This window comes from Mus caroli, unplaced genomic scaffold (genome assembly GCF_978045245.1).
Source record: "Mus caroli unplaced genomic scaffold, Mus_caroli_1 scaffold_15, whole genome shotgun sequence".
NCBI lineage: Eukaryota > Metazoa > Chordata > Mammalia > Rodentia > Muridae > Mus > Mus caroli.
In genome coordinates, this window is record NW_028227270.1 from 37,405,300 (window position 1) to 37,424,597 (window position 19,298).

Sequence of the window (19,298 nt, forward strand, 5' to 3'; positions counted from 1 at the left end):
TTGGGAAAAACAATATTACATTATATTTAAAACTTAGCACTTGCAAATGGTCGTGTCATGGCTCAAATTTAAAGTTAAAAAGTATTCACTAACAGTCTTTTAAAATAGTTTTTAATTGTTATTGATAATTTTATGTGTACAATTTATTTTGATCAAATTCACTCCTGAGTCTTCTTTCATTCTTCTCCCCATCACTGAACCCCCTTCTATGAAGGCCCCATCTCTGAACCCCTTCTTCTTATGAAGACCCCTTCAACTTTCATGGCTTTTATGTTTTAACAATTCACTGAATTTAATTAGGCTTTCTTGCAAAAGCATGGGTGGAAAGCTAGTTATTTTCAGGAGCAAAGGCAGTTTGCCAGTGGCTTTAGCCTTGAAGAAAGTGATTCTCTTCCTCCGCCATCATCAACTGTCATTGGTACATAAGGAAGGGGTGAGGCCTCATGAGCCCTCACCACTTACGATGAAAATTTTGCTTTACTTCTTTGATGCTTATTTATTTATATTTATATGTGTGTCTCTCTCATACCCACAGAGAGAGAAAGAGAGAGAGGGAGGGAGGGAGTATGCAGGTACCTGTCGAAACATTGGATCCCTTGGGAGTGGAATTACAGGCTGTGGTGGGCCTCCCAACATGAATGCTAGTAATCAAACTCAGGTCCTTTGGAAGACCACTATTGACCCCCATGATGGATTATTGGTAGGTTCAATCTTGTTCAGATCTTGTGCTGGTAACCACAGCAACTATGAATACATGCGTGAAGTAGCTTGTCATTTTGAGAAGACAGAATTCTATAGGAGTTCATTCTTTCCAATCTTCTGGCTACTACATTTTTTTCCTCTCCCTTTTGAAATGACTCTTGAGCCTCAGAGGATATCATATTTCCAATTTTCAGAAGAAGAAACTTAGGCATAAAGAGGTTTTAAAATTTACACACACACACACACACACACACACACATCTTGCCTAGAAGGTCAATACTGTAACATGAAGATTCCACAGCTTGAGAAGACCACTGATGACATCTTTAAATAGCCCGAATAACTCTCTCCATCATTAAAAAGTCTAATCATCAGAGAGAAGGTTTTCAGGTCAGTGTCAGCTTGATGTTTCTATCTCCCACTGCCAATGTGGAACTTCAGCAGCAGAATCTTACCATCAATTCCTGGTTAATAACCAAGAGCAATGACAAAATCCTAAAAAACTAGTCTTTTTGGCTGTTGAGTAAAGATGCTATGAAACAGTAAGGATTTTCCTGTCAGTCATCTAGGATGGAAAGATTTTTGTAGGTGTGTGCAAATATAGCCTTCCTCAGAAGCTTGATATAAGTTATTATTTTACTCAAAGATCTTTATTAGTCTGGTCACTCACAGACACATGTATACAGAATTGTTGAGTAATAGTCTGTATTTATTCTGTTAATAAATGTTTCAAAGCTATTGTTCTCTGGGGACTTCACATAAAGAGATATTTATCTCTTTGGAATTTTAGAAACACTACAATTAAAATGAAATGCAATCAATAAAATATTAATGCAGCTATATTTAAAGACCAACTACTTAATGGTTAGATCCATATCTGTCATTCTCTAGCTTCTTCAAGTCAATGAGTTAGCTAGCACATTAGAAACACCATATATGTCTAATTGAGGGTTTTTTTTTATTAATTCATAAAAGGTTCATGACACCACTTTCTGGTCACTAAAATAAAAACTCCTAGGAAGACTAGTTTGATACTTTGAAATCATTAAACACTATTTTTACCTCTTAGATAGCATCATGAAATGTCAGGGCAAACAGCAGTTCTATAGATCGGTCCTCACCTTTTCTTTTTAGCAAGGCCACTGGATATCAGTGCCACAGTGAGTGATGAACTGGATGTAGAATCTCAGGCTCCCAATTCTCAGGCCACTGAATTCCAGATCAACAAAATACTGAGTCCTATCTCAGACTCAGGGCTTTCAGGTACAGTGCAGTTCCTGGACCTGAGCTATGTTTATTGTTTTAAATACAAAGTATGATGAGGAAATTAAGTAGATGAAAGCAAGAGAGGGCAGCAGCAGATCTAAATAAAAGCAAATGCCACTGAATGTCTGGAGACTAATTTTGGTAAAGGTAAGCAAACAACTTCTTAGAAACAAAGCTGTAAACCATTTGACACTAGCCTTTTCTTTTCTGGAAGGTTCCAACTCTTAAGACAGATGGGTAGATTTACTTGGAGTTCTCGTGTAAGGGTGGAATTTGGAGACTGGGGTAGAGGCTCAGGGCATAAGAGTTTGCTGCATAAATACAAGAGTCTGGATTCTAATCCCCATAAGCCATGTACAGAGCAAGATAGGGTAAAATGCCTGTAATCCCAGAACTATGGGAGAGTGGCAATGATGGTGAGTATTAGTACCTACTAGCCACCAGACTAGACTTCAGGTCCACTCAGGTCAAGAATCAAGATCAGGACACCTGGCATCCTCCTCGGACTCCATACATGTGTGAGTACACTCTACACATACACGTGCATGTACCACATACACACACGCACACACACACATTTATACACAAATAAATTAGAGTGGAAGTATAGAGAAAAAAATTCCCCACTACTTTTCCTTTGATCCTTTCTGTGTAAATCAGCTGTAAATATCCATTTTACTTCATATTGGAATATGAAAAAATTGTAAAATTTAGTAACTCTCACAGCTCTGCATAAAAGGAAAACTAAAGCTTTTGGCCTAGAATTTACACAATGTTTTTAATTGTAACTAACAAAATTATTGACCGGTAAAATGGAAAAGGCTTTCCATTTCAGTTTTTAACTATTTGTTTATTTATTTCTGTGTGTATGAGTGTTTCACCTGTATGTATGTACATTTACCATATGGATCCCTGGTGCCTGGAGAAAGCATCAGATCCCCTGGAGATGGAGCTACAGATGGTGGAGCTGTGTGCTGAACCTAGGTCCTTTGCAAGAACAGCATGTAATCCAGCCCTTCTGTGTCGATTTTCATGAATTCATGTTCAACAAGTACAGGGTCATATGAGTGAGAACAAGGAAGTGTGCCTGGTTGATCAAGCTTTGAAATTATTTAAAAAAAAGCTGCATCTAAAAAAATCTGAATTTTTAACCTTGTCAGAATGAGTCCAGCCTTTGCCTGTAGCTTCAACACAAGGTTTTTCAACTCATGTAAGGACAATATTTTTAATGTGATTACTGTAAAGACAAAGGTCTTTACAGCAGCTGGATCAGGTTGACCAGTTGGCTCTTCACTCCCACTCTCACTCATACTTCCTCATAACCTTCTCATGTTTCAGCAGGTTGCTCAGAGCCTGGAGGATGGAGTGGAGGCAGCTCTTGCAATAAGATGTTTGTGTTTCTATATTTTGAAGCATCAGGCAAGAAATAGGCCTTTTCCTCCTTGTGTATCTGCAAACAGAGTGACTGTCTGCAGAGAAGTAAATTTCCATAGAGAGAGAGAGAGAGACCTTAGGCAAGTTGTGTACCAGTGTATCTAGATCATTTTAGGAAATACAGGCAGCAAATGTCACAACTTAAAACTATCTTCTTCTCAGTTTTTTTAAACATCTAATTATATCAAGAAGAAAGTCTCAGTCTGGTCCTAACAAAGGACTTTCAAACACTTTTATCTTTTTAAAAGAAGCTGAAGATGAGCCTCAGGCTGAGCATCTTCTGCAGAAAATTATACAGAGCTAGAGTTTAATAATATTGTATGAATTTCATAAGTTAAGAAATTCAGATTACCATCTTTTTTGGTGACAAGTTTTTAATGGTAGTGATTAAAACTTCCTTTTAAAACATAGGTTAAAAAAAAACAGAAAAAATGATTTAAAGCAAATATCAAGTAAAAGTGAATGTAACACTGCATGTAGTGACACGATGAAAATCATAAGACAAATGCTGGGAGAAATAAATCAATCCCCACTACTAGATAGATTGAACATCAGAGCCCCAAGATTCAGTTAATCACAAAGTCAGAACTGCTATGCATAGGTCACCGTGAAGTCAGGGCTGCTGTCCACAGGTCACCAGGAAGTCATGGCTGCTATCCACAGGCCCCTTCCAAATGGATGGCATACTTCCATATGACAGTATAAACTATTGTCTTTAAAATGGTCTTTTCCTCTCCTTGTGAACAATATCATTAAGTTCAAACTTGTAAAACAATAAAGCTTTATGTCTTCATCCCCATGTGATGCCAGGGCTGACATGCAAGGTTATTTACAAGGAATCCCAGATATTGTAAAAACTCAATCAGATTTGTGGAACTCGAGTGAATGAGAAAGGAAAAGGCAAGAAATTGTCTAATGTAAAATTTTATTCCATATTCAATGCTAAATTAGGGCTTATTCTATGCATCTTGAGTGTAGATTGCCAAAGTAAGTGGAAATGTGCTTTGCTTGAAATTTATGTCTTAAGTTCTTAGAATTATTGTTCTTCAAAAAATATAGACTCACTAAAATGCAAAATTAAATTTCCCCTAGAAATAGAAAAATTTTTAAAAAGATAAAACATTTTTGCAAGTATTTAAAAATACAATGATGCATGCGGTTGACCTAGAGGGTTTGTTTTGATTTTTATTTGTTTGTTTTGTATTTTATTGCTGCCAAAAAAAAAATGCTTGAGAAGAATGTAGATACAGCTTCTCCTGTCCCAGGCTTCACAGCTTCCTAAGTCACTTGTCATTCCAACCATATCAGCAGAACACTAACTAGACTATTGATTTTTAAAAACAATGCTGCACAGGGTGGGGCAGTTATCTCAGTATGTCAGGTGCTTGCTGGGCAAGCATGAGGAGCTGAGTGTAGTAATCCCTAGAACCCATGCATGTTCTCCAAGATCTGGAAGGCAGACAGGATAAATCCAGAGGCTCATTGACTACTCAATAAAGGCAATGTATGTGTTCCAGACTCAGCAGGAGACTGTGTCTCAAAAAGTGAGAATAGTCCTTGTTTTTACTTGCCCATGTTCCAGAAACTAATATTGTTTTAAAAAACTCCTGTGAACATTTCTACTGTGTAGGATTCTGCATTAAGAGACTGTGTGTGTGTGTGTGTGTGTGTGTGTGTGTGTGTGTGTGTGTGTGTGTGTGTGTGTGTGAGAGAGAGAGAGAGAGAGAGAGAGAGAGAGAGAGAGAGAGAGAGAGAGAGAGGGAGAGAGAGAGAGAGAGAGAGAGAGAGAGTGAGAGAGAGAGAGAGAGAGAAGTGTATTAGGAGTTAGGCCTGGCATTTGTTAGAAAACCATTCTGACATTTCTGTACCTGAGGCTGACATTCAGGCTGTAGTTAATCACAAGGACTATCTTTCCATACAGTGATTCTTTTGGCTGATTGTAGAGCCTCTGTTCAGAAAGAAAGAGATGTCTTCTGTTAGTTTACGAACAAATCTATTTCTGATGCTGACTATTCAAGCAGCCATAGAAGCATTTGACATTGGAAATCACCTGTGAATCATTTTCACATGGAATTCACCCCAACATGCCCTTTGCCCCACTTATGAGATACCTATGCAGCCAGTACCATCATGTCATCCAGAGGACATCACTCAAGAGCCTATTACAAGCAAATTAGTCCTATTATTCCTACAAGGGACCAATATTGGGAAATGACTATTTATAATCTTCCTGAAGAGAGTGTGATATAGTGGAAACAGAGTTATGTGTGTGAAGATGATGCAATGCCTCTTCAACAATTCACATCATTATGAGCTAATTTTTAACACACATACATGATTATGTATATGTATATGTATATGTATATGTATATGTATATGTATATGTATATGTATATGTATATGTATATGTATATGTATATATATATGTATATGTATATGTATGCCCATAGAGGCCAGAAGAGGCTGTCATATCCTCTGAAACTGGAGCTACAAGAAGCTGTGAGCAATCTGTTGGTGGCCATTTTGTCTTATTGACAGTGTCCTTTGCCTTACAGAAGCTACACAATTTTACGAGGCCCCATTTGACGATTCTTGATCTTACAGCCCAAGGCATTGGAATTCTATTCAGGAATTTTTCGCCTGAGCCAATATCTTTGAGACTCTTCCCCACATTCTCCTCCATAATTCAGTGTCTCTGGTTTTATGTGGAGTTCCTTGATCCACTTAGACTTGAGCTTCGAACAAGGAGATGAGAATGGATCAATTCACTTTCTTCTACATGCTAACTGCCAAATGAGCCAGCACCATTTGTTGAAAATGCTGTCTTTTTTCCACTGGATGGTTTTAGCTCCTTTGTCAAAGATCCAGTGACCATAGGTGTGTGGGTTCATTTCTGTGTTTTCAATTCCATTCCACTGATCTACCTACCTGTTGCTATACCAGTACCATGCAGTTTTTATCATAATTGCTCTGTAGTATAGTGTGAGGTCAGGCATAGTGATTCTACCAGAGGTTCATTTATTGTTGAGAATAGATTTTGCTATCCTAGGTTTTTTGTTATGCCAGATGAATTTGCAAATTGCCCTTTCTAAATCTGTGAAGAATTGAGTTGGAAATTTGATGGGGATTGCACTGAATCTGTAGATTGCTTTTAGGAAGATAGCCATTTTTACTATATTAATCCTGCCAATCCATGAGCATGGGAGATCTTTTCATCTTCTGAGATCTTTGATTTCTTTCTTCAGAGACTTCTAGTTCTTAACATACAGATCTTTCACTTCCTTAGAGTTACACCAACGTATTTTATATTGTTGTGAAGTGACTATTGTGAAGGGTGTTGTTAACCTAATGTCTTTCTCGTCCTGTTTAACCTTTCTGTAGAGAAAGGCTACTGATTTGTTTGAGTTAATTTCATATCCAGCTACTTCACTGAAGTTGTTTATCAGATTTAGGAGTTCTCTGGTTGAATTTTTTGAGTCACTGAAGTATACTATCATATAATCTGCAAATAGTGTTATTTTGACTTTTTTCCTTTCCAATTTGTATCTCTTTGATTTCCTTTTGTGGTCTAATTGCTTTGGCTAGGACTTCAAGTACTATATTGAATAGGTAGAGAGAAAGAGTGGGCAGCCTTGTATAGTCCCTGATTTTAGTGAGATTGCTTCAAGTTTCTCTCCATTTAGTTTGATGTTGGCTACTGGTTTGCTGTATATTGCTTTTACTATGTTTAGGAATGAGCCTTAAATTCACGATCTTTCCAAGACTTTTATCATGAATGGGTGTTGGAATTTGTCAAATGCTTTCTCAGCATCTAATGAGATGATCATGTGTTTTTTTTCTTTGTTTATATAGTGGATTATGTTGATGGATTTCTGTATATCGAAGCATCCCTGCATCTCTAGGAAGAAGCCTACTTGATCATGATGGATGACTGTTTTGATATGTCCTTTGATTTGGTTTGCAAGAATTTTATTGAGTATTTTTGCACTGATGTTCATAAGGGAAATTGGTCTGAAGTTCTCCTTCTTTGTTGGGTCTTTGTGTGGTGTAGATATCAGAGTAAATGTGGCTTCATAGAATGAATTGTGTAGAGTACCTTCTGTGTCTATTATGTGAAATAGTGTGAGGAGTGCTGAAATTAGGTCTTCTTTGAAGGTCTGATAGAATGCGGCACTAAACCCATCTGGTCCTGGGCTTTTATTTGGCTGGGAGACTATTAATGAACGTTTCTATTTCTTTAGGGTATATGGGACTGTTTAGATCGTTAATCTGATCCTGATTTAACTTGGGTACCTGCTATCTGTCTAGAAAATTGTCCATTTCATCCAGGTTTTCAAGTTTTGTTGAGTATAGCCTTTTGTAGTAGAATCTGATGATTGTTTTCGATTTCCTCAGATTCTGTTGTTATCTCTCTCTTTTCATTTCTGATTTTGTTAATTAGGATAGACACTGTCTCTGTAGTTATTAATTAGGATGCTGTCCCTCTAGTTAGTCTGGCTAGGGATTTATCTATTTTGCTGATTTTCTCAAAGAACCAGCTCCTGGTTTGGTTGATTCTTTGTATAGTTCTTTTTGTTTCTACTTGGTTGATTTCAGCCCTGAATTTGATTATGTCCTGCCATCTACTCCTCTTGGGTGAACTTGCTTCCTTTTGTTCTCGAGCTTCTAGGTGTGCTGTCAAGATGCTAGTGTATGCTCTCTCCAGTTTCTTTTTGGAAGCATTCAGAGTTATGAATTTTCCTCTTAGGACTGCTTTCATTGTGTTCCATAAGTTTGGGTATGTTGTGGCTTCATTTTCATTAAACTCTAGAAAGTCTAATTTCTTTTTCTTTCTCCCTTGACCAAGTTATCATTGAGTAGAGTGTTGTTCAGCTCCCACGTCACCATTGGCTTTGTATTATTTCTGTTGTTATTGAAGATCAGCCTTAGTTCATGGTGATCTGATAGGATACACGGGATTATTTCAATATTTTTGTATCTGTTGAGGCCTGTTTGTTGACCAATAATATGATCAATTTGGGAGAAGGTACCAGGAGGTGCTGAGAAGGTATATCCTTTTGTTTTAAGATAAATGTTCTATAGATCTGTTAAATCCATTTGTTTCATAATTCCTGTTAGTTTCAATGTGTCTCTGTTTAGTTTCTGATTCAGGATTTGTCCATTGATGAGAGTGGGGTGTTGAAATCTCCCACTATTACTGTGTGTGGTGCATTGTGTGCTTTAAGCTTTACTAAAGTTTCTTTAATAAATGTGAATGCCCTTGCATTGGAGCATCCATGGTTTATTTTCTTAGCATTGCTTTCATTTTAACAGTTTTTTATTAGATATTTTCTTTATTTACATTTCAGATGTTATCCCAAAAGTCCCCTATACCCTCTCTCTACCCTGCTCCCCTTCCCACCCACTCTCGCTTCTTGACCCTGGCATTCCCCTGTACTGGGGCATATAAAGTTTGCAAGACCAAGGGGCCTCTCTTCCCAATGATGGCTGAGTAGGCCATATTCTGCCCCATATGCAGCTAGAGGCACAAGCTCTGGAGGTACTGATTAGTTCATATTGCTGGTCTACTTATAAGGTTGCAGACCCCTTCAGCTCCTTGTGTAATTTCTCTAGCTATACCTATTATCCTTAGGTTTGGTCTTCTCATTGTGTGTTGGATTTCCTGTGTGTTTTGAGTTAGGATCTTTTTGCATTTCACATTTTCTTTGATTGCTGTGTCAATGTTTTCTATGGTATCTTCTGCACCTGGTATTTTCTCTTCTATCTGTATTCCATTGGTGATGCTTGCATCTATGGCTCCTGACTTCTTTCTTAGATTTTCTATCTCCAGAGTTGTTTCCCTTTGTGATTTCCTTATTGTTTCTACTTCCATTTTTAGATACTGGCTGGTTTTGTTCAATTATTTTACCTGTTTGGATATGTTTTCCTGTAATTCTTTAAGAGATTTTTGTGTTTTCTCTTTATGGGCTTCAACCTGTTTACCTGTGTTCTTCTTTATTTCCTTAAGGGAGTTACTTTTGTCCTTTTTGTAGTCCTCCATCATCATCATCATCATCATGAGAAGTGACTTTAGATCCATATCTTGCATTTTTGGTGTGATGGTGTACCCAGGACTTTCTATGGTGGGAGAACAGGGTTCTGATGATGCCAAGTAACTTGGTTTCTGTTGCTTCTGTTCTTAAGCTTGCCTCCTGACATCTGATTATCTCAAGTTCTCCCTGCGCTCGATATATCTGATTGGAGCCTATCCTTCCTTAATCCCAGTTGAGTCAGAACTCCTCAGAGTCCAGCTTTCTTTGTGATCCTGTGATTCTGGAATCCTATGATGCTGAGATTCTGGGTGTGTCAGAGTTCTTGGCAATCAAGCTTCCTTTGAGACCATGAGATCCTGGTGTGACCAAGCTTCTGGGATCCTGGCATACTGGAATCCTAAGATCCTGGGCATGTTAGAGTGCCTGGAAGTTGTATGTCTTCTGGGGACCATGATGCTGTCTGCTGAGTTTGAAACCAAGGTAGACCAGCACTGAATGGAAGGAACTGGTGCCCCTGGCCGGGCAGGGTTCCTGTGTCCCTGCTCCTGCTGGCCCTAGACACTCCTGGTTCTGAAACAGATGTTGTGTTCTACTCACCAGTGATCCTAAGATCCTGGGCATGCTAGAGTGCCTGGGGGGTGTCCTCTGGAGACCATGGGACTGTCTGCCAAGTTTGTGCCCAAGGTGGCCTGGCGCTGGTGCTGACCAGATGGAACCCACAACACAGTTTTATCATAGGTGGAATTGAATATTAGATCCAGTTTCCTGGTTGGGCATTTTAATTCAGTTGTTCCTAGTAGTATTGCTTATCTCAGTTTTTTTTTCTAGGTGGGTTTGAATTCTTTTCTTGAACTCTGATCTTGCTCCTTGAAGGAGAATATCACAATGGTCCTACATTCTAGGCATGCAAACACAATGAGAGAGAAAAATCATGTAGCTCTATTTCACAGAAAAGTCCACTAAGTTAGTACTATAGGACATAATTTTTTGGTTAAAAATACCTTTGATTTTAGAATTTCTGGCTCAATGACCCTTCCTCTTATGTGGCTCTTCTGTGACTGTTCTACACTTATCAAATATGGATCACGTGATTCAGTTAAGTGTAGCTTCTTGTCAATTTTCCCCCAGATCTCCATAAGACACAGACACTTTTGTTCTTTAATAAGTCACAGATATAAAACTCCATTATAAATAAGTAGAGCGCCTTAAATGATTTTCAAAGAAAGTCACTGTCAGTTGCAACACTAAGAGTATATTTGTAAAAATTAAGCATTTTAGTGATATGCTAATTGAAAGTTCTGCAGAATCCTTTGGTTTCACCACATTTTCTAGAGGAAATGGCCAGGAACATAGTCCGTTTTCATGTTAACCTCTTGGACCCATAATCATCAAGGAAGGAATGAAGGGCTTAAACTAGTTGGAATGTGGTTTTAGTGAGAGAGATTTTGTGTATTTTTTCTTCTTTATTAGAAAAAGGAGCAGATAACTATAGCCAAATAACCTTAATGCCAAGAGAATTAAATAGGCTATAATGATAATATCTTTGATTTTTGCTCATTTTGAGTGGAGAAGAGTGTAACCTCCGGACTGAGAGCAAGGGGGAATTTCTTTCTATCATGCTTGCAATGAATCATGACACTTCTAAATAATAATAATTAATATCAAATTTTAAGATGGCTAATATTTACAGGGATATGGGATCTGAATTTTCTGAGAGATTGCTGTACCCATTATTAATCATTTACATTCAACATACATCTTCTGAGTACCTAATATAACCAAGTTAGATACTCAACTCTATGTTAGATATATAAAGATAAATTTTACCCGAGCAAAAGGCAAAAGACAGTATGTAATAGAAGAGTTAATTACAGGCACATGTTTAAGATGCCATGAGAAAAACTACATTGGATATAGTCCCAGATATTTATGTAGTAGAAGAGACTAGAAGAACATTTCAGAGAAAGAGTAATTATTCCATGATACAAAAGTGTGAAGGTTGTAAGTCTTGAGTGAATGGGATAGATAACTGAAAATATTTGAAGATAAATCACAACTGGCTTTTGGTTTTTAACACCTTTAAAGTTGAAGTCAATTCTTGTCAAGGTTCTTTTTTGTCTTATTCATTAAGAAGTTCAGTTTATCATGATAGTGATAATTTTAACTGAATTTACTGTTTAATTACTTCAGTTACCATTTACATACAGTTTCCACAGTATTCCTCCTTAATCTCATGAGCCAGAGAAATGCCAGTAAAGAGCTGATTTGCCAAAGGACTAAGTGGTAACAGATCAGTTACAGTCTCCTGAAACAGAGACTGGAAACCAGATCCAGTTGTAAGATGTTTGAATACTGTAATAACATGCTATTATAAACCTTTCTTGATTTAGCAAAACCTAACATTGAGAAGTCTCTAAACCTTGTGATCAAAGTAAGAATATGGTGATATAGAGTGGAGGCTGGTGCTCTATGTTTGTTTATTTACTTTTATTTTGGTGCTGATAATTAAACCTATACCTTTGTACATGCTAGGCAAGTTCTCTGCTACTTCAATCTAAGTTCTTTTGTAAATTATTCTACAGGAGAGTGAGGTTATCTTAAAATGGAAGTTTGTATCAGAAGAAATTTTTATGTGGTGTGAAATGGTTGCACGTTTATAATCACAAATCTTTATAATCTTATTTGTTTATAAGTAACAAATCTTTAGTTACTTATGGGAGTAATTTTACATATATGATCAAGAATCACCATACAACACACAATCTACAGTAAGTTCTCCCATGTATTCATGCAGACAGACTTCTCCGAGACAAACTCTTAGGTAGTGAGGAAGAAAAAAGGAAGTAGAAGAGAGAAGAAAAGAAAAGAAAGAAGGAAAAAGAAAGGGAAGCAGGGAGAAAAGGAACAAGGGAAAGAGAGAGAGGAAGTTCTGCTTTACCTGCCCCTCCTTTAAGATTGTGAAGAGTCTGTTAATCTGCCAAAACAAAATCTAAAACATGTTATGATCAATGCTTATTTTTGAGAGTGTTAGTAGCAGTAGAAATAGGGAAAACATGAAGAACAACCATTCCAGTGATAATCACACCTTGTATTAACATGTGACAGCCTTTTCAATATGCAAACTTTTTAATCATGGAATACAGGATTAAACCACACATCATCTGTAGCAAAACATGTTAAGACATCTGGAAAAATAAATGTTTACAAACATGTTTTAAAAAGAGTTGAATTCTCAATTCATTTGGATGAAGTTGAAAAATTAGTTGCCAACACTTCCTAATTGAGTAAAATACCTTTCCATGTAATTCTTCACTATTATTATTTTTGTTGTTGTTGTTGCTTTTGTTGTTGTTGGGGGGATGTTGTTGGCTGGTTTTTTACTTTGCTTTGTTTTTGTTTTTTGTTTGTTTGTTTGACAAGGTTTCTAGGGGTAGCCATGGTTGCCCTGGAATACCCTTTGTAGACCAGGCTGTCCTTGAACTCACCAAAACCCTCATGCTTCTGCCTACCAAGTGATGGGATTGAAAGGATGTGCCACAACTACGCAGCCCCACAATTAGTAAGTATCCTTAAGAAAATGATTAGCTCATGGAGATTTTTCACTGTAGTGGCTATTTTTTGTCACCTTTACACAACCTAGCATCATTCAGGAAGAGAGAAACTCAACTGAGAAAATTCCCCCATCAGATCATTGATATGATCCCATATGATTGATATGGGAGGGCCCAGTCCAGTGTGGGCAATGACACTCCTAGGCAGGAGGTCCTGGATGCTATAAGAAAACAAGCTGAATAATCCATGAAAGCAAGCAAGTAAGCAGCACCCCTACATGGTCACAGCTTCAGTTCCTGCTTTGAATGCCTACCATGACTTCTTTTGGTGATAGACTGTGACCTGAGATTGCTAAACTAAACTAAATCCTAACCTCCCCAAGTTGTTTATGGTCAGATTGTTTGTCACAGCAATAGAAACTCTAAGATGGCTATTAATAGTTGTTTTACATAATGCAGAGATCATTTATAGGCTATGTTGTATTCTGTGGAACTCCAAGAGTTCTTGCATTATTCTTGGATTACTCTTTGATACACAGTTTCCCAGTGTACATTTGGTTGTGTTTTTCGTTTGTTTGTTTTTTTAGGATAATGTCACCTGAAATCCTAATATGATGACATTTGAGTTTGGGGCCTACAAGTTAACTAGATCATTGAGGTGTCGTTCTCAAAACAGAATTAGTAGTTTTGTAAGAAAACATCACTGATAAGTGGATATTAGCCCAAAAACTTAGGATACCCAAGATATAAGATACAATTTGTTAAACGCATGAAACTCAAGAACGAAGACCAAAGTGTGGACACTGTGCCCCTTCTTGGAATTGGGAACAAAACACCCATGGAAAGAGTTACAGAGATAAAGTTTGAAGCTGTGAAGAAAGGATGGACCATCTAAAGACTGCCATATCCAGGGATCCATCCCATAATCAGCTTCCAAACGCTGACACCATTGCATACACTAGCAAGATTTTGCTGAAAGGACCCAGATATAGCTGTCTCTTGTGAGACAATGCCGGGGCCTAGCAAACACAGAAGTGGATGCTCACAGTCAGCTATTGGATGGATCACAGGGCCCCCAATGGAGGAGCTAGAGAAAGTACCCAAGGAGCTAAAGGGAACTGCAACCCCATAGGTGGAACATTATTATGAACTAACCAGTACCCCAGAGCTCTTGACTCTAGCAGCATTTGTATCAAAAGATGGCCTAGTCGGCCATCACTGGAAAGAGAGGCCCATTGGACTTGCCAACTTTATATGCCCCAGTACAGGGGAATGCCAGGGCCAAAAAGTGGGAGTGGGTGAGTAGGGGACTGGGCGGGGGAGTGTATTGGGGACTTTTTGGATAGCATTGGAAATGTAATTGAGGAAAATACCTAATTAAAAAAAAAAAAGAAAACATCCCACTGGTACAAAAGAGGCACACCTGAAGTGGACTGATGATCTAGTCTTAGATTGGATTTGAAGCTTTCTTCATAGGAAGGAATCGATACCTGAGATTTTAAACCCATTCAGAAATCAATGCATGGCGAGGCCTTAGATCCTTGGTTATAACTGTACTGTTATTAAGTTAAACTTACATGACAACAAACTGTATTTTAAATATTTATATTCAGACTCTATAGATAATGCTACTCCCATATTTAATCAAAGAAGCTTGTCTTTGCAGCAAACCAGTAAAAAGCAGGAAACTCATGGCTGCTTAAGGTAATGAGAATGAGTGACATTTGAGTGCTCAGCCCGAAACAGGACATTTCTGCATTACCTATAGAGCTTAGGGAACACCGCACAAGAAGGACCATAAGAATGCAAAGGCTGGAAGATAGGGAGAAAGGTGTATAGTGGCACTATGGTGCTCTGAAGGAGAATGGCCCCATAGGCTCATATGTTTGAATGCCCAGTTTGTAGTTGTTAGAACTGTTTTGGAAGGATTAGGACATGTGGCTTTGTTGAGGGAGTGTGAAGTGTTGAAGTGTGTCACTGGGTATATGCTTTTGGGGTTTCAAAAAGCCACACACCATTCCTCAGTTAGCGCTTTCTGCCTCCTGTCTTTGGACACTGATGTAAGCTCTCAGCTACTGGTCCAGTGCCATGCCGGACTGCCTACTCTCATCCTCCTCACCATCTTGGGCATAGACTCTAACACTGCAACTGTAAGTGCTAATACATAGTTTCTTTTATAAGTTTCCTTAGTCATGGTGTCTTAGCACAGCAACTAAAAACTACTTATTTCAGGGCAGGACATAGCCATTGTAAACAAAGTTTCAATGTAACAGCAGTGTACTTACATGAAACTGGACTTGCCAACTGCCAGCCCTGGACCAAGGAGGAACTCAGGGAGCCCTACACATTCTAGCTGAACTATTAGATACTGATGGATTCTAGGGTAAGGGTAATTAGTGTATTCAGTTGTGTACCTAACAGTGAGCCCTCCATACTCCAGTGAATAGTTAGTTCCAAACCTGTGACCATTTAGATTTGGTTAAAATTAGTGGGTCACAAAACAAAACAACATAAGTTTGGAAAGAGACTTATAGAGGGAGAATGATGGGGACAAGGGAGAACAAAAGAGGGACCAAGGACAGAATGCATTATATACATGTATGAAATTATCAGAGAACAACTTAATGAATAAAATATATACATCTATGCAAGAAGAGGAGGAACAAAAGGGATGGAGGAGGAAGGATAGAAGAGAAAGAGGAGGAGGAACAGGAGGGATAGAAAAGGAGGAGGAACAGGACACATGGAAGAGCAGAAGGAACAAGAGAGATGGGAGAGGAGGAGGAGGAGGAATGGAAGAGGAGAGGGAGGATGAAAAAGGGTAGTGGGGGTGGGGAGGAGTAAAAATGTGATGGCAGATCGCTCCTCTTTCACATTCGCAAATCAAGGAAAATCCATGGGGTGGTGAGGAAGAAAGTGACAGTATCTAAGCCAGGAAGACTGTCCCCCAGCAAAAAACTAAATTATTTGTCTCTTAAAATGCTTCTCTAGCTTCCAGAGGTGAGAAAATAAAATTTTGTTGTTCAAGCCAACTAGACTATCATATTTTCTAATGATACCTTGAGCAGACTAATGGATTCAAAACTTGTTTCTTTTTGGAAAGCACAGAAAGTTGTGCTTTTTATTTTTGTCTGCAATACTCAGCATTCTGAACTTACTTACACAAGCTCTATAAGACATGTTACATCATTTTTCGGATTACTCTTCTAGAAGCCTGAAGTGAGTTTGGGTTTCCTATGACTACCTGGCAAATAATAAGCAACAGAAGTAGGAAAGTCCACTTCATTTAAAAATTTCAATTTCCCCCAGAGAACACACGTTGCAATTTACTCCTCCCTGCATTGAGGTTTGTCATCACTGCCACAGACTCTGCTTTGAACAAGTGTATAAATCTTTCTCTATTCCTCTCTCTCCTCACCCTCTTCCTATCTCTGACTGTGTATCTCACTCTCCTTTTGCTCTCTCTTTCTCTCCCTTGATTTAGAAATTTTGTTATTATAACCAATACTGGCAGAAATTCCTATTTAAAATATGACAAAGTAAATTGAGCAATTATTATATTTTATTCTATTTAAAATTCTACATAGAAAGTAGCTGATTTAACAGTATGGTAGTGATATAGACTAGATTTCCCATAGCAGCTATATCATGGTAAAGGCACGAGGAATGAAGCAATAGGGTCCTTTGTGTAATACCATGTGGAGGGAGTGTTCTATAAGATCCATGAGCCATTATTCCAAATGCTTGTGCAAACATGTCTTCCTTCATCTTAACCTTTCCTCATTATTTTATGAGCTAATACCAACTGAACTAGTTTAGCTTCTTGAATAAGATAAAATCAAATAACTTGGTATACTATTTTCCCAAGTTCTTCATGATTTTTTTATATTTCTATATAACCATCATTATGCAGATAAGAGACTATTTCCATCATTTACTTCTGAAAAAGTATCTTCATATCTAATACATTTAATAAACAAATTAGAATCATAATTATAGTTCGACAGCATCAGGCAACTTTGAGGGTCAGTAAATACTTGCAAATAAAACGGTAGCTTTATTTGTTCCTAAGTTGCATTCTTGAAACACTAACATTTTACCTGTAGTAAATATGCAAGAATTATGCCACCATGGAAGAATATGGATGTAGAAAAGACTGCTCGAGTTGAGTCCTAACTCTGTGAACTTACTGCGTGTTGAGAGGGACACGGTGTCCTTTTGTTACATGTGTTGAGATAGACACAGTGTCCTTCTGTGATGTGTGTTGATGGGGCTGCAGTGTCCTTCAGTGATACATGTTGAGAGGAAAGTAGTGTCCTCTTTCACCATGTGAGTTCTGGAGATGGTACTTTGGTTGGCAAGCTTGGCAGTAAGTACCCTTACCTGATGAATTATCTCCCTGGTCCCCAAGAAGTATGTAAATGCATGCATACATCCCATTTCAAGTGTTTGCTTATATCCAGCTCTCTTTGCCACAGCACTAGAAACACTTCCCATATCACGGGAATAGCGGATGTTACTGCCTTGCCAGCTCTCAGTGGCAACAACTACTCTGTCCCAGAGCCTCCAGTACAGGGGATAGGGGCGAATGCTTTTATATGAAGGCATGCTCACTTAAAGACTCTGGTCTGCTCTTACTGTGCGAAATCACAAGTTAGCAAAAGAGAATGCCGTATGTTCTTATGCCTGAACTTGTGACCTGGACACAAGTTTCAGCACCTGTGAAATGCCCCACCCCCACCCCACCCTCGCTCCCCAGTGCAGTCTTAGAGTGTAGTTGCTCCTCAATGCTCCTTTGAAAATAGACATTAAAGTGGAGAAAAGGGGAGCACTGAAAAGCCAGAACAGACTGAGAAGACCTTTAGAAAATCACTCTGATTCTCCTTTAAGCACGCTCAGTGAGGAGACTGAGAGTTCGTGAATGCATTCTTTATCAGAGTGACTTCTCAGAAGACCCCTTGTTAAGACAAAGTCCTAGTGAGTAGACAGTGATTTAGGGCTGAGTTGGTGATTAAGCTGTAGATTTATGCTTTTCTTTACTCCTTTCACTAGAACCAGGCAAAATAACGTGCCAATGATATCTGATAGAGCAGGGCAAAGAACTCTGTGGTCAGAGTGTGAACTAATGCTGTTAGTAACTGGGGGTAGTAAATTTTCTTGCTGGATTGTAGCATGCTTTCACATGGGTCAGTAGCATTAGCCTCACAGCCAGAAATAAAAGCCAAGCAAAGTCTGCATTTAGCTTCATATATTACTATCATTTTTTAAGCATTTGAATTTTACTTTTAATTATGAGTACTTATGTGTATCTCTGTGGAGTTTTGTACAAGTGAGTACCATGCCCAGCGAAGCCAAAAGAGTTTGGACCCATAGAATAAGAGTTAAAGATGTCATAAGCATCCGTACCCTGTGAGGGTTTTGGAAACTGAAGTCCAGTCCTCTACAAAAGCAGTGCATATTTACTGTTAACAGTAGAACTATCTCTCGTGCCCTGTTGTTTTTAATTTTCATTCCCAACAATCTGTTGCATATTTGAATAGCTAGTAGCCCAAAGCTTTGTTTTTTTTTAAATTTCTGTTCACGCCAGAAGCACACAATTTGCACGTCTTCTGGGTGCTTAGGAGATGCTTGGTGAATACACAGCATAAAACTGTATTATGAAACAGAGTAGGGCTGCAATGCCTTCATGTTATCATGTATTGGTTTGTGTCTTCACAGTGGCCTTCAGGTCCAAGCATTGAACTTAATGCTAAATGCGACAAGATTGCTTCTAAAAAAAACATGAATTGTGTAGGTTAATAAATCATTATTAGGAAATTATGTCATACACACACACACACACACACACACACATACACAAACACACACACACACACACACACCAAAGGCAGTGTTCTAGTCAAATATCTTAACTCCAAATTACTTTGGAATTCTAGGTTCTGTGATAAAGATAAACATCTATAAGTCATAGCCATTGGCTTCAGGAAGCTCACAGTCTAAGAAGAGCTGCTGCTTTCTCTGCCAACTATGCCCAATCAAAAACTGAATAATTACCTCTCAATTCCAACAGGACTTTTGTATAATCCCTAGAGCATTTTCCCTTTCTTACTTCATGTCCCAGTCACTGCATGTCTTTACAGAATGCAGTGTAATATTTTGCTATTCTTATATGCTGTGTGTTAATCAAGGCAGCATCTTTTGGTTATCTGTTATTTCAAATAGTTTTCATTTCTTTGAGATACGAGCATTAAAAACACTTTCTTATGGTTATTTTAAATAATTTGGTACACCATTGGTAAGGAGGATCACCCAT